The following is a 15,316-nucleotide window of genomic DNA, read 5'->3' on the forward strand; positions in this document are numbered from 1 at the left end:
CTGTCACACGGTAAATCTAACGCCATTCACAGCGGATGTCACTCGTATGTAATGTCATTTGTCTGCTGCCACACGGGTACAGTAGTGTCATTTGATTAAATTGACATTTTCTGTCAACAGAATTCCCGAAACATCCGCGTTCGATTTCGGACCGAATGCGTAGTCTCGATGCCAGGGACTTTTAAGGAGATGACTTAACTTATGTAAACTTGAATTTTACCGTTTGTAAATATCTCATTCTTTACTATAGAGCAACTTATTACAGTTTTGATGACATAATAGCAAGCGCGAAAGTTTTTTGTTTTTTTTAAGGAACTCTCAACTACAGCGGCTGGACGCTTGGAATGTTTTATTTTTCCTCTGTTGTTGCTGTTGCTTGTAGCGTGGATATTGATGGTTCGATTGCACGTGTTGTATCGACCAAGGTGGTGACTACAGGAAATCGCTGCCGCCGTCTTCTTTCTCAGCCGACAAGTCCGTCATGCGCCCCGCTTCAGTTCACTCTACTCACGACTGGTCATATTGTCTGCCATGTTGGTTTTCGAGTGTGTCGTGCTGCTGGTGCAACTTGTGTAAAACGACTGTTGTGTAAAGCACCTTACCATCCACAAAAATTATTTTTGTGGATACACATATGTTACACGCAAGGTTCAGCCTATATTTATTTCTCCCGAAATCCATGGCTCCATAGGGCTATGGTCATGGTCATCATTTCAAAATGCTATTTGTTTTCGGCATGTGACAGCACGCAGGTAAAAGGACATTAGGTTCACTTAATGTCAATCACTGTAGATGACATAAGATTTGCCGTGTGACAGGGGTGTAATATAGGGCTGCTCAAAGAGATATGGTAAATGGTGAATGAGTTTGGAGTCACAGAGCATCTTATTCAATTTGCTAATATTGCCGTGATAGCTTTGCTAGAGCAAGTTTGTAAAAAAGTCAATACTTTTTTTTTTCACTTCCGAGGTGGAGTACAGTATGCGCTCGCCGCTGGAACAATCAGGCGCGGGATGTCCTAAGGATTTATTGTGGCACCCCTGATATACTCAGTAGACAGTGATGACATTTCAAATATGAATTCGAGGATAATGTTGTATAAAAAGGCAACTATATTTGTCTTCTATTATGCCTCTTCACATCATTAACAAAAAATCAAGTCTACGGCCATGCAAAAATGTCGGCGTAGGATAGGTACCGAACCGAAAGATCACGGGAAGAAAATTATGCCTTCCCCTATCACTGAAACAAAAAGGGGAGGGGAAGAATGGCTATTAGGGCTAGTTCACCAAAGTTCATATTCAAATAGCTTGCAGTGCAAGCACGGAAAAACTGTAGGAAGGGTGTAACAGTGAGGAACGAAACGAAAAGAAGAACGACACGAGCGCAGGACAAGAGGGGGGGTGGTGGGGTCAAGCGATGTTAAACGTGTTAGTGCCCGACCTCTCGCGTTTTTGCTTTATCTTTTTAATCACGCAGAACTGCCACCTGATGTAAGCTTGCACTTTTATTAAAAGTAGCGGCCGTCCCCGGAAGGCTTTTTTCAGATTGAATCAGCTTGGCATCTTGCATGTTTTTTGATTTATTGATATGTGGGGTTTAACGTCCCAAAACCACCATATGATTATGAGAGACGCCGTAGTGGAGGGCTCCGGAAATTTTGACCACCTGGGGTTCTTTAACGTGCACCCAAATCTGAGCACATGGGCCTACAACATTTCCGCCGCCATCGGAAATGCAGCCGCCGCAGCCGGGATTCAATCCCGCAACCTGCGGGTCAGCAGCCGAGTACCTTAGCCACTAGACCACCGTCTTGCATGTTCTTTCCAGCGTTCGTCAGCCTCTAGAACGGCATAAGAACGCGGTTAGCAATTCAATTTTCTCGAAGTCGGAATTTTCCTGTAATGTGATTATCATTTTACGCGTTTTTTTTTTTTTCTTAGATCATTTTCAGTCCTCTAGCAAGTAATATGTCAAAGAAGTGGGCATAGCAAGTGTACTTTGGTGCTATGAAACATGGGCCGTGTATGGCAAAACATGGAATCTTTTCGATCTCAGGTGGCACCGCCTTTTTAACGAACTAACAACATGCAGCTTGAATTGAGCCCTCAGCACGTGCTACGATCCATTGGTTACGATGGGACGAGACGCTAAGTCAAGAACTGCCGAGAAAGTTTGGTGGTGTGACTGGTTTCTTCAACTGGGGGACACATTCATTCATTTGTGTGTTGTACCAACAAGTGCACAAGTTCATCCATATTGGAAAAGTCTCAGAAACATTTAGTTATTATATTTCTTAGAGGGGCAGGCTGTTTAAATTCATTCTCGATGGTTTAACGCCCGTACTAAATATTTTTTTAGAATAATTAGTACCGTGGCCTCTAAGATTTGCTACGGCCGAGCGTTTTTCAAACGAGTGAGGCTGAATCTAATCGCCGAGGCCACATGCATAATCGCCATGGTCGGCCTCCCCTTCCTCGCGTTGCTCGGATAGCCAGCGCTTTCCTCGTCCTACTCTTGAACGTCTGCTCGCTCCACGAACATGTGCGCCCGGCTGATTACATGATTAGGTAGGATATAAATCTAGCTAGCTTAGTCAATGCTACTACCATGCTAATTAGGTGAAGTCATTCTACGACTGAGGTAATGAGGCAAGATGTTGCTAAGACCGTGCCTATTAAGCCCACTCAAGCTTAGATGAAACTAATTGAAACCACGCTATGTTAGATATTGTTAAATAAAAACAAGGTAATTAAAATATGTGAACTTTAAAATTGCTAATTAATGTCACACTTATCAAGACCACCTGAAAATATGCTGGCTAGCTCGATACTAATCATGATCTACCAATTAGATGCAACAATTCAGCTGTTTATAAAATAAAACCAAACGTTATACATCTTGCTGATCAAGACCTCGCTAATTATTGCCGAGTTTATTAATACCACAAAATTGAAACCAAGCTGACGTGGTCTTCACTCCGAAGCCGACCCAGCAGACTGAGTAAGCGTCGAGCTACGTAAAAAGCTTGAAGAAGATAGCTGATCACAAGCTCAGCTGATGACTGCGGCGTTGCACAACTAAAGCAAGCTGACCAATTTTTTTGATGCAGTGGAGTTGCTACTTAGCGCCAACCGCATGAAACACTTGACAGTCACACCGGCACTTTGACAGCCATGAGTTCCATTGAGGTCTGCTAAGAATCAACAAGTTTGATCCCGATTTCATACATCAGTCTGTCTGATTGATAGACGTTCATGTCTCACTGCGCAGTGATCATGCCGCAACGCCAGCGAGCGTCGCGATTCAGCCACGAGCGGAATCCCGCAGACTACTGTGCACACACGCAATAAAAACAAAAGGTCACGCGGCTACGATGTCTCTCATTCAATGTCACCACGCCCGCTACGCACTACTCACATGACGATAGTTATAGCGCGATGAACAAAACGACGCCACAGAGACAAGAAGGACACGAAGGACACGAACGCTAGACATGAGCGCTTCTTGTCTCTGTGTCGTCATTTTGTTCTCGCGCTATAACTATCGTCATGCCGTACCAACTAGCACAAGCTTCCGCACTACTCACAGCCACGTTGCCGCTATGAAGAACACACCCTTTGTGACATTTGTGGCGAGAAACGTTGCTATTTACTTGCTTTGTGAAACCATTGTTCCTTACGATTCGTCACTGGAGAAAACTCTTCAGACGTACAGCAATGTTTCTATTTATTTTTCTTAATTATATGATAGAAGTGAAGCGAGCCCAGAGATTGTGGTGCGTGCGCCCTTATTACCTTCGAAAGTGGAAATTTCAATGTTCCGGGTGGAAGGAAAGAACTCGCCGAAAAATGGACAAACGTCCACGAACGCGCCAGTGGTTGGTGTTTTGTTCAGGCAAAAAGGCTCGATGTCCGTGCGCTTGGATTTAGGTGCACATTAAAGAGCCCCAAATGTTCAAAATTTCCTGGGACCTTCACTACGGTGCCTCTCATGATCATGTGACCATTAAAGCGTAGCAATCATTATTATAACTTTTATTATCAATCCGTGCATATATGCTCATGCGAAATTCTAACCTGTCCCGCCGTGGTGGTCTAGTGGCTAAGGTACTCGGCTGCTGACTCACAGGTCGCGCGATCAAATCCCGGCTGTGGCTGCTGCATTTCCGATGGAGGCGGACACGTTGTAGGCCCGTGTGCTCAGATTTAGGTGCACGTTGAAGAACCCCAGGTGATCGAAATTTTCGTAGCCCTCCACTACGGCGTCTCTCATAATCATATGGCGGTTTTGGGACATTATACCCCACATATCAATCAATCGAATTCCAACCCTACTGAAAACTTAATGCGCGTCTCTCCTGAACGAGATGATGGTCGGAGGCCACGTTTCAGTGAATGTCATTACCATTCCCTGCCCAATAATATAAATAGGTACGCGTAATAAATGGGGATGATGATGGTCGTCATGATAATGAGGCAGCGATAATTCAAAAGCTGTGCTAAACCCTGCAAGACTTCGTCAGTATTGCTGTTATGAACTTGGTAAATAACTTGCAATCTTATTTTCTTTTACAGTAATTAATTAAATCAGAAGCTGTACCGATGCTGCACTCTATAGGAATATCGAGAACTGTGCCAAGAAGGCGTTTTTCCACTAACGCCACCTGAAGCCACAAGCATATTCCTACAACATTCTCAGTCTTTTTAATCCATATCTCTAGCTTCCTTGCGTATAACAAAGAAAATACACTAGCATAAAAATAAACTTGCAGATTTATGGCAGCTTACCATATCTTCATTTCTTTCGTCAGTTTTATTCTACGTGTGCGGTATTACATTCTTTAAACAAGACAAATTTTGATTCATTGAAGAAAGTGTGACAAATACGTTAACGGTGCCTTTGATTTCACTGTGAGGCATGTTAGTCTTTATAACAAACTATGAACACTGCGCAGAACTACTGAGTTGCTCATCGTGTTAGTGTAGCTCTGCTGTTGTCACGAAAGCATGCCCATGTACACCGTCTCTGAAGCAGTTTCTTTGATTGATTGATATTTAGGGTTTAACGTCCCAAAACCACGATATGATTATGAGAGACGCCGTAGTGGATGGCTCCGGAAATTTCGACTACCCGGGGTTCTTTAACGTGCACCCAAATCTGAGCACACGGGCCTACAACATTTCCGCCTCCATCGGAAATGCAGCCGCCGCAGCCGGGCTTTGATACCGCGACCGGCGGGTCAGCAGCAGAGTACCAGAGCCACTATAGACCACCGCGGCTGTGCGAAGCAGTTTCTTTCTCATGTTCATCCTTCATCAGTGAATTTCGCGGGACGCCTTCAGCTTTGCGCGTCGGCCATAATTACGAGGCTGCTTGACCAAGTGCAGCAACCAGGACGAGGTGATCACTTTTTCCCCAGGCGGCGCTGTCCAACCGCATCAAGGCCTTGACAATAACGGCGACTGCGTACGAAGGCGATGAAGAAGCGCGAAATGCGAAGGGAGGAGCTGCCCTCGGGTCATTGCGAGCAACGCGTCTGCGCCGCGGAGGTGACAACAGAACAACGTGAAGTGAAGACCGCGTGCTTACCGCCCTCTCTGCTTCTCGTGTCGCGAATCATTACTTGTAGCTACCAGGGAACTGGGCTAGAAACGGAGAGCATGCGTTCGTTACATCCGCAGCTACGCTTCCGGACAGCGAGAAAAGTAGTATAGAAAGTTATAAATGTTGCTCTCGGCAAGCTCCAAGCGGTGTATACATGCTCAGTGATGAGGCTGCGCGTGTAGCCGAAAATCCTCTGCAGGGAAAACGTAGGAACGAGCACAATGAGACACGCCACGCTGCCGCATCAGGAGCTATAAAATGTACTCAGCCATTGTTATACCTTGCACACATTTAAATCGACAAGGACGTTAATTAACACAACATCTGGCACTTTAAGAGATTTGCGGAAAGCAGTCATGGCAATGTTTTGAAATTTTCGCGCATTTCTTTGCTATATTCTTTGCTTCGTAGCTTAAATTAACGTCATGCGAGAGCTACTCATAATTGCATAATAACTTTAATTAAAAATTAATCGTCGTAGTATTTCTACCGCACATATATTTGCATATTATTTTATATGATCAATCACCCTGGTGCTTGCTGTCGTGTTTTTGGTTAAGTATGTATGATATTTTCTGAAAAGCAAAAGGTTGTTCACCTAAATCTCCACGAGTGGGAAAGAACTTCGGAGTTGGAGAAGTGATGAAGAACTAAACCGGCACAAATACAGAAGGCTATACTGCCTAGTAGAAGGAGATTAGGCAGAGAAAATATTGCAAAGCGGAAAACAACATCTACACCCAAAATTGTTGACCAATGCATGTGCCTCCGAAAAACCGGGAATGAAAGTACCAAGCGCTTATGTCGGTGCAGATTGATACGAGGAATGAGCTCTCACTTGGAAAGCTAATGTGATAGCGTGGCCATATTAAAGGGTATATGCAGGAAAACTGTCTATGAGTATCACGATCATCCCGATTGGCAAAAGAGGCCCGAGCTATCGGCGCTTCCTTGGAAGTCACGGTGCCTATCGTTTTGCGGACCCTGCTGTGGATCCAGCGTTTAAATCCCGCGAAAGGGTTGAAGCCAGCCGACACGGCCAGCGGAGCGCGCGTTGAGGGAAACCGCAGGGCCGATAATGGCGAGGATAGATGAGGTACGCGCCCGATCAACGTCTTCATTAGAAGCCATTCATCTCGACTCGCACGGACAGCAAACGGCCACGAGCATTGGCGGCCCTGCACCGACAGCGATGCGCGCGAGCCGACGCACGCGAGCCGCGGGGTGTGCGCACACGACCCTCCTCGAACCCGCGGACAAGCCGGTAGGAGCGAGGTCGTCGAAAATTTCGCGAGCGCAGAAAGAAGATTTTGCCATTAGTGAGATCAAGCAAGGGTCCCGAAGGTGAGGCACAGCGGCGTACGGGAGAGCGCGGCAGAAATCGATGCCAGCCCAGATTATGCGGCAAGTCTTTCACCTCGCCCTCGCTCACCTGCTGCGCTCCTCCAATTAAAGTTTGATCTGGAGGCGTCTGAATTCTTGGCTCTTTTACTTGCCCCTCAATGTGAGTGCCTGCCTTCGCCGTCTTCGCGCGCTCGTTTATTTCATCTCTCTTCTTGCCCCTCGGTACGTTCCTCGCTTCCTTTGCTTCAGCGCCGCCCTTTATTTGTCTTCGCTTCGTGCGCGCTTTGTTAGGAAATTTTTTTTTTTCTCGCTCGTCGACCTCGCTGATGGTTCCTCTCTGCTTTTGCCTTTTTTGGATCATTTTGCGGAGGAGGGCCGACTGGAGGTTACTCGTTTTCCTGAAGCTATAGGATCACGCGCTTGCGCACACAGCTCCATAATTACTATGCACAGGGCCGCCGACGAGAGCCATAGGAAAAAAAAGGTGCGGGCGCTTGGGAAATATACCAAATGAGCGAGCTGCAAGATGAGCGCAGCAACGAGAGGGGGTGGAAACGATGCGGCGGGTCTAATAAGGGCTTGAGAAATCGAGCCTTATGATGCCGATGTATGCGCGCTGTTGAAGAGACGACAAGATTTAAATATGCCAAGAAGCGCAGGTCGGGTGTAATCACGCGCCAACAATAGCCATATTGTGAGCGAGCACAAAGCTCGAGACGGTTGGATATGGCCACCACGATCGCATAGTCACTATGTGGAAGAAAATCTACGACGCTGTTGCTGTGCCGTCTTTGCGCTCTCAAGTACTGCAATCAATTCGATAGTTTGTGGGTTGGATATGACATCTGTCAATCGTGTGAGCCTGAACTCATGACGCGACAAAAACTTGAAGCATGAAGACACATTTTCGCTGTTGCAAGGAACCATTCCGTGAACTCACCGTTATTCAGCGTCTCGTGGTTATAAGAACGTTGTCCAAAACAAGGCACATTCCCACGGTTGAAAACCAGTTATTTGGAGACCAGCTCGAAGAGCTTCTAACGGCAGGGCATTCAATGGTTCTGAAATTAGAAATAAAAATGTGTAACCATAAAAATCAGCCGGGTAAAGCCGTCACTAGGATTCTAATAAATGTATCAGAAATGCTGTCTGTCTGCCGTTATTGATCTGACGCAGCATTTTGTTATAAAAACTTTTTTTTTTTAATTTGAACTCCCGCACCCTCCTTTCTTTACACATGCCGCAGAACAGGTGCGCCTCCACTCTCATCTAAGTGGTTATGAAAAGGAAAAGACGAGAAAAGTGGCACCCATAACTGTCTATCCTTAAGATGACACCTCAACAGGTCGACACAAGGACGAGGCAGTGGGAACAAAAGGGATAGGTAAGGAAAATGCAAGAGAAGAAAATTAAAAAAAAACTAGGACACCATCGCTCCGCCTCCCCCAGCGCGCGCCCCAGCCAGCGCTCTCGTCTCACGGGCAATCTATTGACCCGCTCCGCATCCAAAGCCACTCTCTCCGGGCGCGCAAGAGCAGCGAGACTGCATCCAGCCAGAGGTCGTAGTACAAATGCTGTTCTTGATCGATCCTCGAGCAACCTAGCCGCGACGATTCACCCCGTTCCAAAACGGCGCCGCGAGACGGAAACGTCAATTTGCTAAGCACCCGCCCGGGCGACGTATACGCGCGGCGACGACTCCTCGCAAAACAAGTGCCCTGAACGTGGCAATATTTCACTGCGCTCACAGGTCGGCACGCGCTCACACGCGTTTAGCAATTTGAAGATGCAAGGAGCCATTTTTTTACTCGTCTTTAGTTCTCCGCTCTTCACACCTGCACGTTTATATTTTTCCATTAAAACCTGATATTTCGTTTTCTTTTTCGCGACATTGCGCAGGTGAGCTTTTATGCCGGGGTCGCGGTGGCTTGAGCTTACAGTCAGATATGATGATATTGCGAGAAGGGAGACAGTGGAAGTGAGCGAGGAAAAAAAAAAAGAAATCTGAAACCACGGGAGACGGCAAAAGACGCAAAGTAAGTTTTGAAAACGTTGCGTCACTGCGCCGCCCGATGAGCCATACATTTCCATTAGACGTGGTAGCGGCGCAGCCCGCCGAGTCTCTTATTTTATGCCGTGCCGTAGGCCGGCTCTTGCTAACAAGAAGCGATGGATACTCTATTCCAGAATGACGCGCAGCTAAGAAAACTCTTAGATAATATTCCGACATGAAGACGCGGGGAAAAAATGGGAGGGGGAGGTGGTGAAGACGACCGATATACTGCATATATATATATATATATATATATATATATATATATATATATATATATATATATATATACGTCTTTCGTTTGCCCCGTAAGGCATGCAGTCCAGGCTTCGGCTGCCTATACTTCGCAATAGAGCCAGTGACACGACGTTCAGAAGAGGAGGGGACAATTTTCTCGCCCCCATTTTTATATTTCCTTCTTTTATTCCCACTTTTTCGCCCTCTTCGTCACCCTTTCCGGCTTCTTATTTTAAACTGCTCACCTCAGCCCAAATTTGTCTCTCGCCTTGCTTTATTCACTTTGAAGAGGCGTGACGTATGCGAAAACTGCGGTGGTGCACAGGCACGGCAAGAAGACGGCAATAAAAAAAAAAAGAGGGCAGCGATCTTCCTTGTTCATTAAGAAGCTGCTCCTCCCCAGCAGCTGATTGGACGAGAGCGGTGAAGGTGAAAGGAGGTGAGAAGCGAGAAAGCAGCTCAATTTGGGGCTTCTCGTTTCGTCTTCGTCAGCGCCTTTTGTGCGCTCCCTCCGCAGAGGCGGCTCAACTTCCGCGGCTGCCCTCTGCATACACACCGGCGCCAAAAGGACAGATGAAAAAAGAAAACACAAAGACTATGGGGACTTCAGCCCGAGCCTTGAACCCGGACTATGCCGACAGGGTATGCGTTATTTGCCTGTATTATTGCTCGGTAACCAGGGCCTCTCTTTGTCCCAGCAACACGGCCGCAGTACCCAGCGTCTGGGATCACTGCTGCCTCAGGCCACATATGGCTTGGCACGTGAGCGTAAGCACACATGGTTAGTTGAAGTACGCTGGGGAAATACGTGCAGTTATACGAGCGAAAGGCAACAGTGCGCGCTGCGTTTCGCAAGAGAAGTCCAACTTCGCTTTTTGCGGACCTCGCAGCCGAACTGGGAACCGCTGAGTGAAGGTATTCAGCCTTCAGCCTTTGCGTAGCTTTTTCAATTATATATATATATATATATATATATATATATATATATATATATATATATATATATATATATATGTGTGTGTGTGTGTGTGTGTGTGTGTGTGTGTGTGTGTGTGTGTGTGTGTGTGTGTGTGTGTGTGTGTGTGTGTGTGTGTGTGTGTCAGCTAGTTCCTTCTTTGTACACAGATGGCGCTTGCTCCGTGCTTGGCCACTTCTTGACCCAAGACCGCTGCGTGGTGTCCGTGGTGGACGTTTTGATAGAGCAGAACGCTGTGAAAAAGCTGCTATACTGAAACAGCAAGATGGTTTAACTTCATCTGGTGTTTTGAAGGCCAATATCAGTTTTTAAAGTTTTAGAGTTTTCACTGCAGTATATAGAGTAAGTAACAGTAGAATAGGGATATAAACAAGAGTTGAAAAGTGCAAGTTTCTACACAAAAAGTTAAATATTGTGAAACGTAGCGATTGTGTCAGTGTAACTTTTCCTTGGTATGTCTTGACTCATGTTCAAAAAATAAAATACCCCATAAATTATCGCTGGACTTTTGGCTCTGAAACTTTACTCTGGCTTTCATTTTAAGATTATTAGAATTTCCATCGGCAGATGAATGAGCATTCATAGCTTACGTATTGTGATGCAGGTTATTTTCGCGTTAATAAGAGCTCTCTATGTTTGAGTTTCGGAGAGCCTTAACGAAAAACAAAACCATTGATTTTCAACAAAACCCACACAAAATGTTCAATTAAAAGGTAAAAAGACTAAAATCCCCCACAAAACAAAACTCTTCATATACAGTTGACTGTACACGGCGAAACACATCTGTAAGCAACCTACAAGAAAGTTCAAAGTCTTCAACTGAATCTGAAGTCCGTATGCAGGTGAGTGGTGAGTGGGGCAAGATATCAGCGAAGTCTTCCCAATACGTTGAAGTTCGCGGACGATGAGCAAACCGGGACGTGGTGGCTCCGGCTTCAGGACGCGAGCAGGCTCGGGGCATGGTGGCTGCTGGCGACGCGTCGAGAAAGCATGCAGGGTCAACCTGGCCGGGCAGCTGGGCGCGCAGCTCGGGCCCGTAGCCGGACGGCTGTTACTCGTCCGTCAGCACCGAACACCACTAGCCCTGTGCTGGAGTTCCGGACCGGATCGTGCACCTTTGACTTTGAGCCTACATTTTGGGAACATTAGATGTTTTTTTTTTCTCTTTCCAAAGCCAGCTTTTAGTCAAGTATTCATTTTCGTGTAGTTTTGTTAGGTTGTCGCTTTAGTTCTTGATTAAATAATTGTGTGTTGTGTGTGAAATCAACGGCTTTGTCTTTATTAATAAATCTCTCTGAGGCTCAGCCCAGGAGAGAGAAATCAGTAAGAAGAACCTGCATCACAAGTTGCTGTCCGCATCGACAGGACAAAGTTGTTTTTTTTTTTTTTTTGGACGCGGTGTGAAGCATGACTAGTACGTGGGAGATACCAGAACTGGCCGAACGCATGGGTCTGAAGGAAGCGTAGTTCAGACCCATGCGTGTGAAGGGAGGACCGGCAATAGAGGACGGCTCACATATGATGCATGTGTTTCAGATAATATAACAACTGTTGGGGTTCTATGTCCCAAAACCAATGTATGAGGAGCGGATGGAGCGAGAGCGTGAGGAACGGGCTGCATAGGGGAAGGCAAAGAAGGAACAGCTTGAATTGGAGCTCAGAGCTAGAAAAGAGCAGCTGGAGCACGTGACACGCGAAAAGAAACAACTGCTAGAGCGTGAGACACGCATAAAAATGCAGCAGTTCGAATGAGAGAGGCTGCGATTCGAACTTGCGATGGCTAAACGGACACAGCTTGAGATGCAAATGTTTCAACGAGCGGCGTATACCTTTGATTACATGGTAGTTTTATACATCGTGGGTTGAATTTCAGTAAGGTTAGCCTTGAGCCTTGCCATAGCCTTTCGATAGAGGTAGGAGCTCATACAGAGGATGGCAGAGAGGTAGGCCGCCAACAATGCGGAAATCTTGCTGAGCTTGATGAAGCGGACAGCTTCCCAAGCTTGGAACATGGTAGTTCCGTTCGCAGTGACGGGTGCCTTCAAACCCCTGAGAGGACAGGCACATGTAATGGAGAGGTGGAATTACCTGCAAATAGCTCTATTGAATGAGCGCCAAAATGTCACCGGCGCGATGACGGCGACTGCCGTAAAGTACAGTTAGCTTTGAACGGCCCCATCGAAGAAGTGTTAAAGGTTGTCTGCGATAATGGCAGTACTGGCTGTAATGAAATCTCCGAGGTAGTGTCTGCCGATTTTCGTATACCGCTGGGCGCGGTATCAGATGACACGGATATGGTAGAGTGCCCTGTAGACATGCCTCCTAAAAATGGAGCGAGAATAACGTTTCGTGCAAGCAGAGAAGCGATTTATCCGAGAGAACTGAAGCAAAGTGCAGAAGCACTAGTTGAAGAGTAGAGAATAGAGTCAGAAGTGCCGGGCTCACTTTGCGATGACGATAGCCGGCAAGATGAATTAGATAAAATTGTTCGGAAAGTCGAAGGAATACCAGAAACAGCTGAACTGATGGAAAGTGTCCCTCAGGGCAAGCCAAAACTGGAGGCCAAGAGAGATGACCGTTCTAGGCAAACGAGGCAAGAAGAAGGCCGTAACTGGGAGCTGAAGACGGGCAGTCGGGTGGTGGACCCGAGCCTTCTAGACTTCACCTAGCTTGGGCCTCCGGACAGCGCCTTCTAGGGAGTGTGAGGTGCAATGGTGTTCCAAACCACAGCCTGCAGATTCAGGTGCAGGCACAGCAATGGCAGTAGGGGCACGGGCCTGAGCCTTGTATCTAGCCGCCTCATCGAACGAATCTGGTCGACCAAAGGTGCTACCAGCGAACAACTGTCAACACCACCACTCAAGCCGCAACGTTTTGGTGAGACAGAACTTATGCTCTTCCCCGCTCCCCGAATCACCACGCCAGAACTGGATCGTGAAGCTATGACTTTGAGCCTACATTTTGGGAACTAAAGATGTTTTTTTTTCCTCCTTCTAAAGCCAACTTTTAGCCAGGTATTCATTTCTTTGTAGTTTGTGTTGGGTTTTCGCTTTATTCTTGATTAAATGTTTGGGGGCAGAGTGTGAAGCGAACAGCTTTGTTCTTATTAATAAATCTCTTTGAGGCTCAGCCCATGAGAACCTGCATCACATTTTGTGTCCAGCTAACAACCCAGGCACTTACTACTGCTTTCTTTCTGGTAAAAACAAACAATATAATTATTCTGTTTACTGGGTTGATTCAAAACCACTGTACTCATGTCTCTCGAACATAATTCCACTAATATATATATATATATATATATATATATATATATATATATATATATATATATATATATATATATATATATATATATATATATATATATATATATATATATATATATATACATATATATATATATATATATATATATATATATATATATACATATATATATATATATATATATATATAGATGTGTGTGTGTGTGTGTGTGTGTGTGCGTGATTTATCGACTGATATGAGGGGTTTAACGTCCCAAAACCACCATATCATTATGAGAGACGCCGTAGTGGAGGTCTTCAGAAATTTCAACCACCTGGGGTTCTTTAACATGCCCCCAATCTGAGCACACGGGCCTAAAAATTTCCGCCTCCGTCGGAAATGCAGCCACCGCAGCCGGGATTCGAACCCGTGACCTGCGGGTGAGCAGCCGATTACCTCAGCCACTAGACCACCACGGCGGGGCTCTCTCTCTCTCTCTCTCTCTCTCTCTCTCTCTCTCTCTGTGTGTGTGTGTGTGTGTGTGTGTGTGTGTGTGTGTGTGTGTGTGTGGTGTGGTGTGGTGTGGTGTGGTGTGGTGTGGTGTGGTGTGGTGTGGTGTGGTGTGGTGTGGTGTGGTGTGGTGTGGTGTGGTGTGGTGTGGTGTGGTGTGGTGTGGTGTGGTGTGTGTGTGTGTGTGTGTGTGTGTGTGTGTGTGTGTGTGTGTGTGTGTGTGTGTGTGTGTGTGTGTGTGTGTGTGTGTGTGTGTGTGTGTGTGTGTGTGTGTGTGTGTGTGTGTGTGTGTGTGTGTGTGTGTGTGTGGCTCACATATAATGCACGTGTTTCAGATAACATGACAACTTTTGAGGTTCTACTTCCCAAAATCCCAATATTAATATGAGAAATGCCGTAGTGGGGGGCTACAGTAATTACGACCACTTTGTTTTTTTTTATGTGCACGTAAATCTAAGCACATAGTCTTCTCGCATTTTGCCGCCATCGAAGTTCTGCCTACGCAGTCGGAATACGATTCCACGGGTATTGGAGGCGGGAACACGGTGTGTCGCTATATCGCTCCGGTACTATATCTTATCAACGTAGACTGTCGTTGCGAGATTAGTTCTGCGGAAATGGCAGTTTAACTTCTGTTTTTTTTTTTCATGATGTCCGTTGACGCCATTGTCGTATAGCTTCTCGTCGGACCGAAACACAGGTGTTACATGTACCGTACATGCAGCGTTCATGGCGCGCATATAGATTAAAAAAAAGATTGTTCTCTGTTCGTGCATCTCTATGTCCGTCCATTCGTCCATCCATGCATTCATCCGTGCATGCGTACATTCGTCCGCCCATGTATACGTCCGTCCGTGCGTCCGTAACGTCCGCTCGTAGCGTTCGTCCGTCCATAGGTCCGTCATTTATATTAGTCGGCAACTTGAATGTAAACTTCATGGGCCTTAGGGCCAAGCTTAGCTTCATCCAGCAATGTCATTCACTTCGAGGATCAGCATGAATTTGTTTGTTTGTTTTCCTCTTAGATCTGTGTGCCATAAGGGGGTAGGCGAATCGCGGTGCGCTTCGTTGTTTATAAGTTCGCGGTGTATTTCCAGAGATCTTCGTTGTGGTGATCGTCGCCAACATTGTTATGTAGTTTATTTATTGTACAGCTTCAAATGAAACCAGCAGAGCTCAACAGTTTCATTACTCGATATCAGATACGTGAAGTAGCCTATTTCTGTACGACGCATTTAGTTCTCACTTATACTTACTTTGTTTTTCTTCGTTTGAAGTAACCAGATTTGGGTACTGATACATCCAGTAATGAAACGAAAACTGACCATCAGAACGATGCT

At 46.0% G+C, this 15,316-nt stretch overlaps 1 long non-coding RNA gene across 1 annotated transcript in view; it reads right to left on the reverse strand.

Moving 5' to 3' along the window:
* The window catches only part of LOC119176225 (uncharacterized), a 144,442-nt gene that overhangs the window by 91,829 nt on the left and 37,297 nt on the right, over positions 1-15,316 (reverse strand). Inside the window, exon 2 of the long non-coding RNA XR_012886895.1 lies at positions 7,892-8,012. This is a non-coding gene — a long non-coding RNA (uncharacterized LOC119176225). The remainder of the gene's footprint in view (positions 1-7,891; positions 8,013-15,316) is intronic.

The sequence above is a fragment of the Rhipicephalus microplus genome, chromosome X (assembly GCF_043290135.1).
Source record: "Rhipicephalus microplus isolate Deutch F79 chromosome X, USDA_Rmic, whole genome shotgun sequence".
NCBI classification, from domain to species: domain Eukaryota; kingdom Metazoa; phylum Arthropoda; class Arachnida; order Ixodida; family Ixodidae; genus Rhipicephalus; species Rhipicephalus microplus.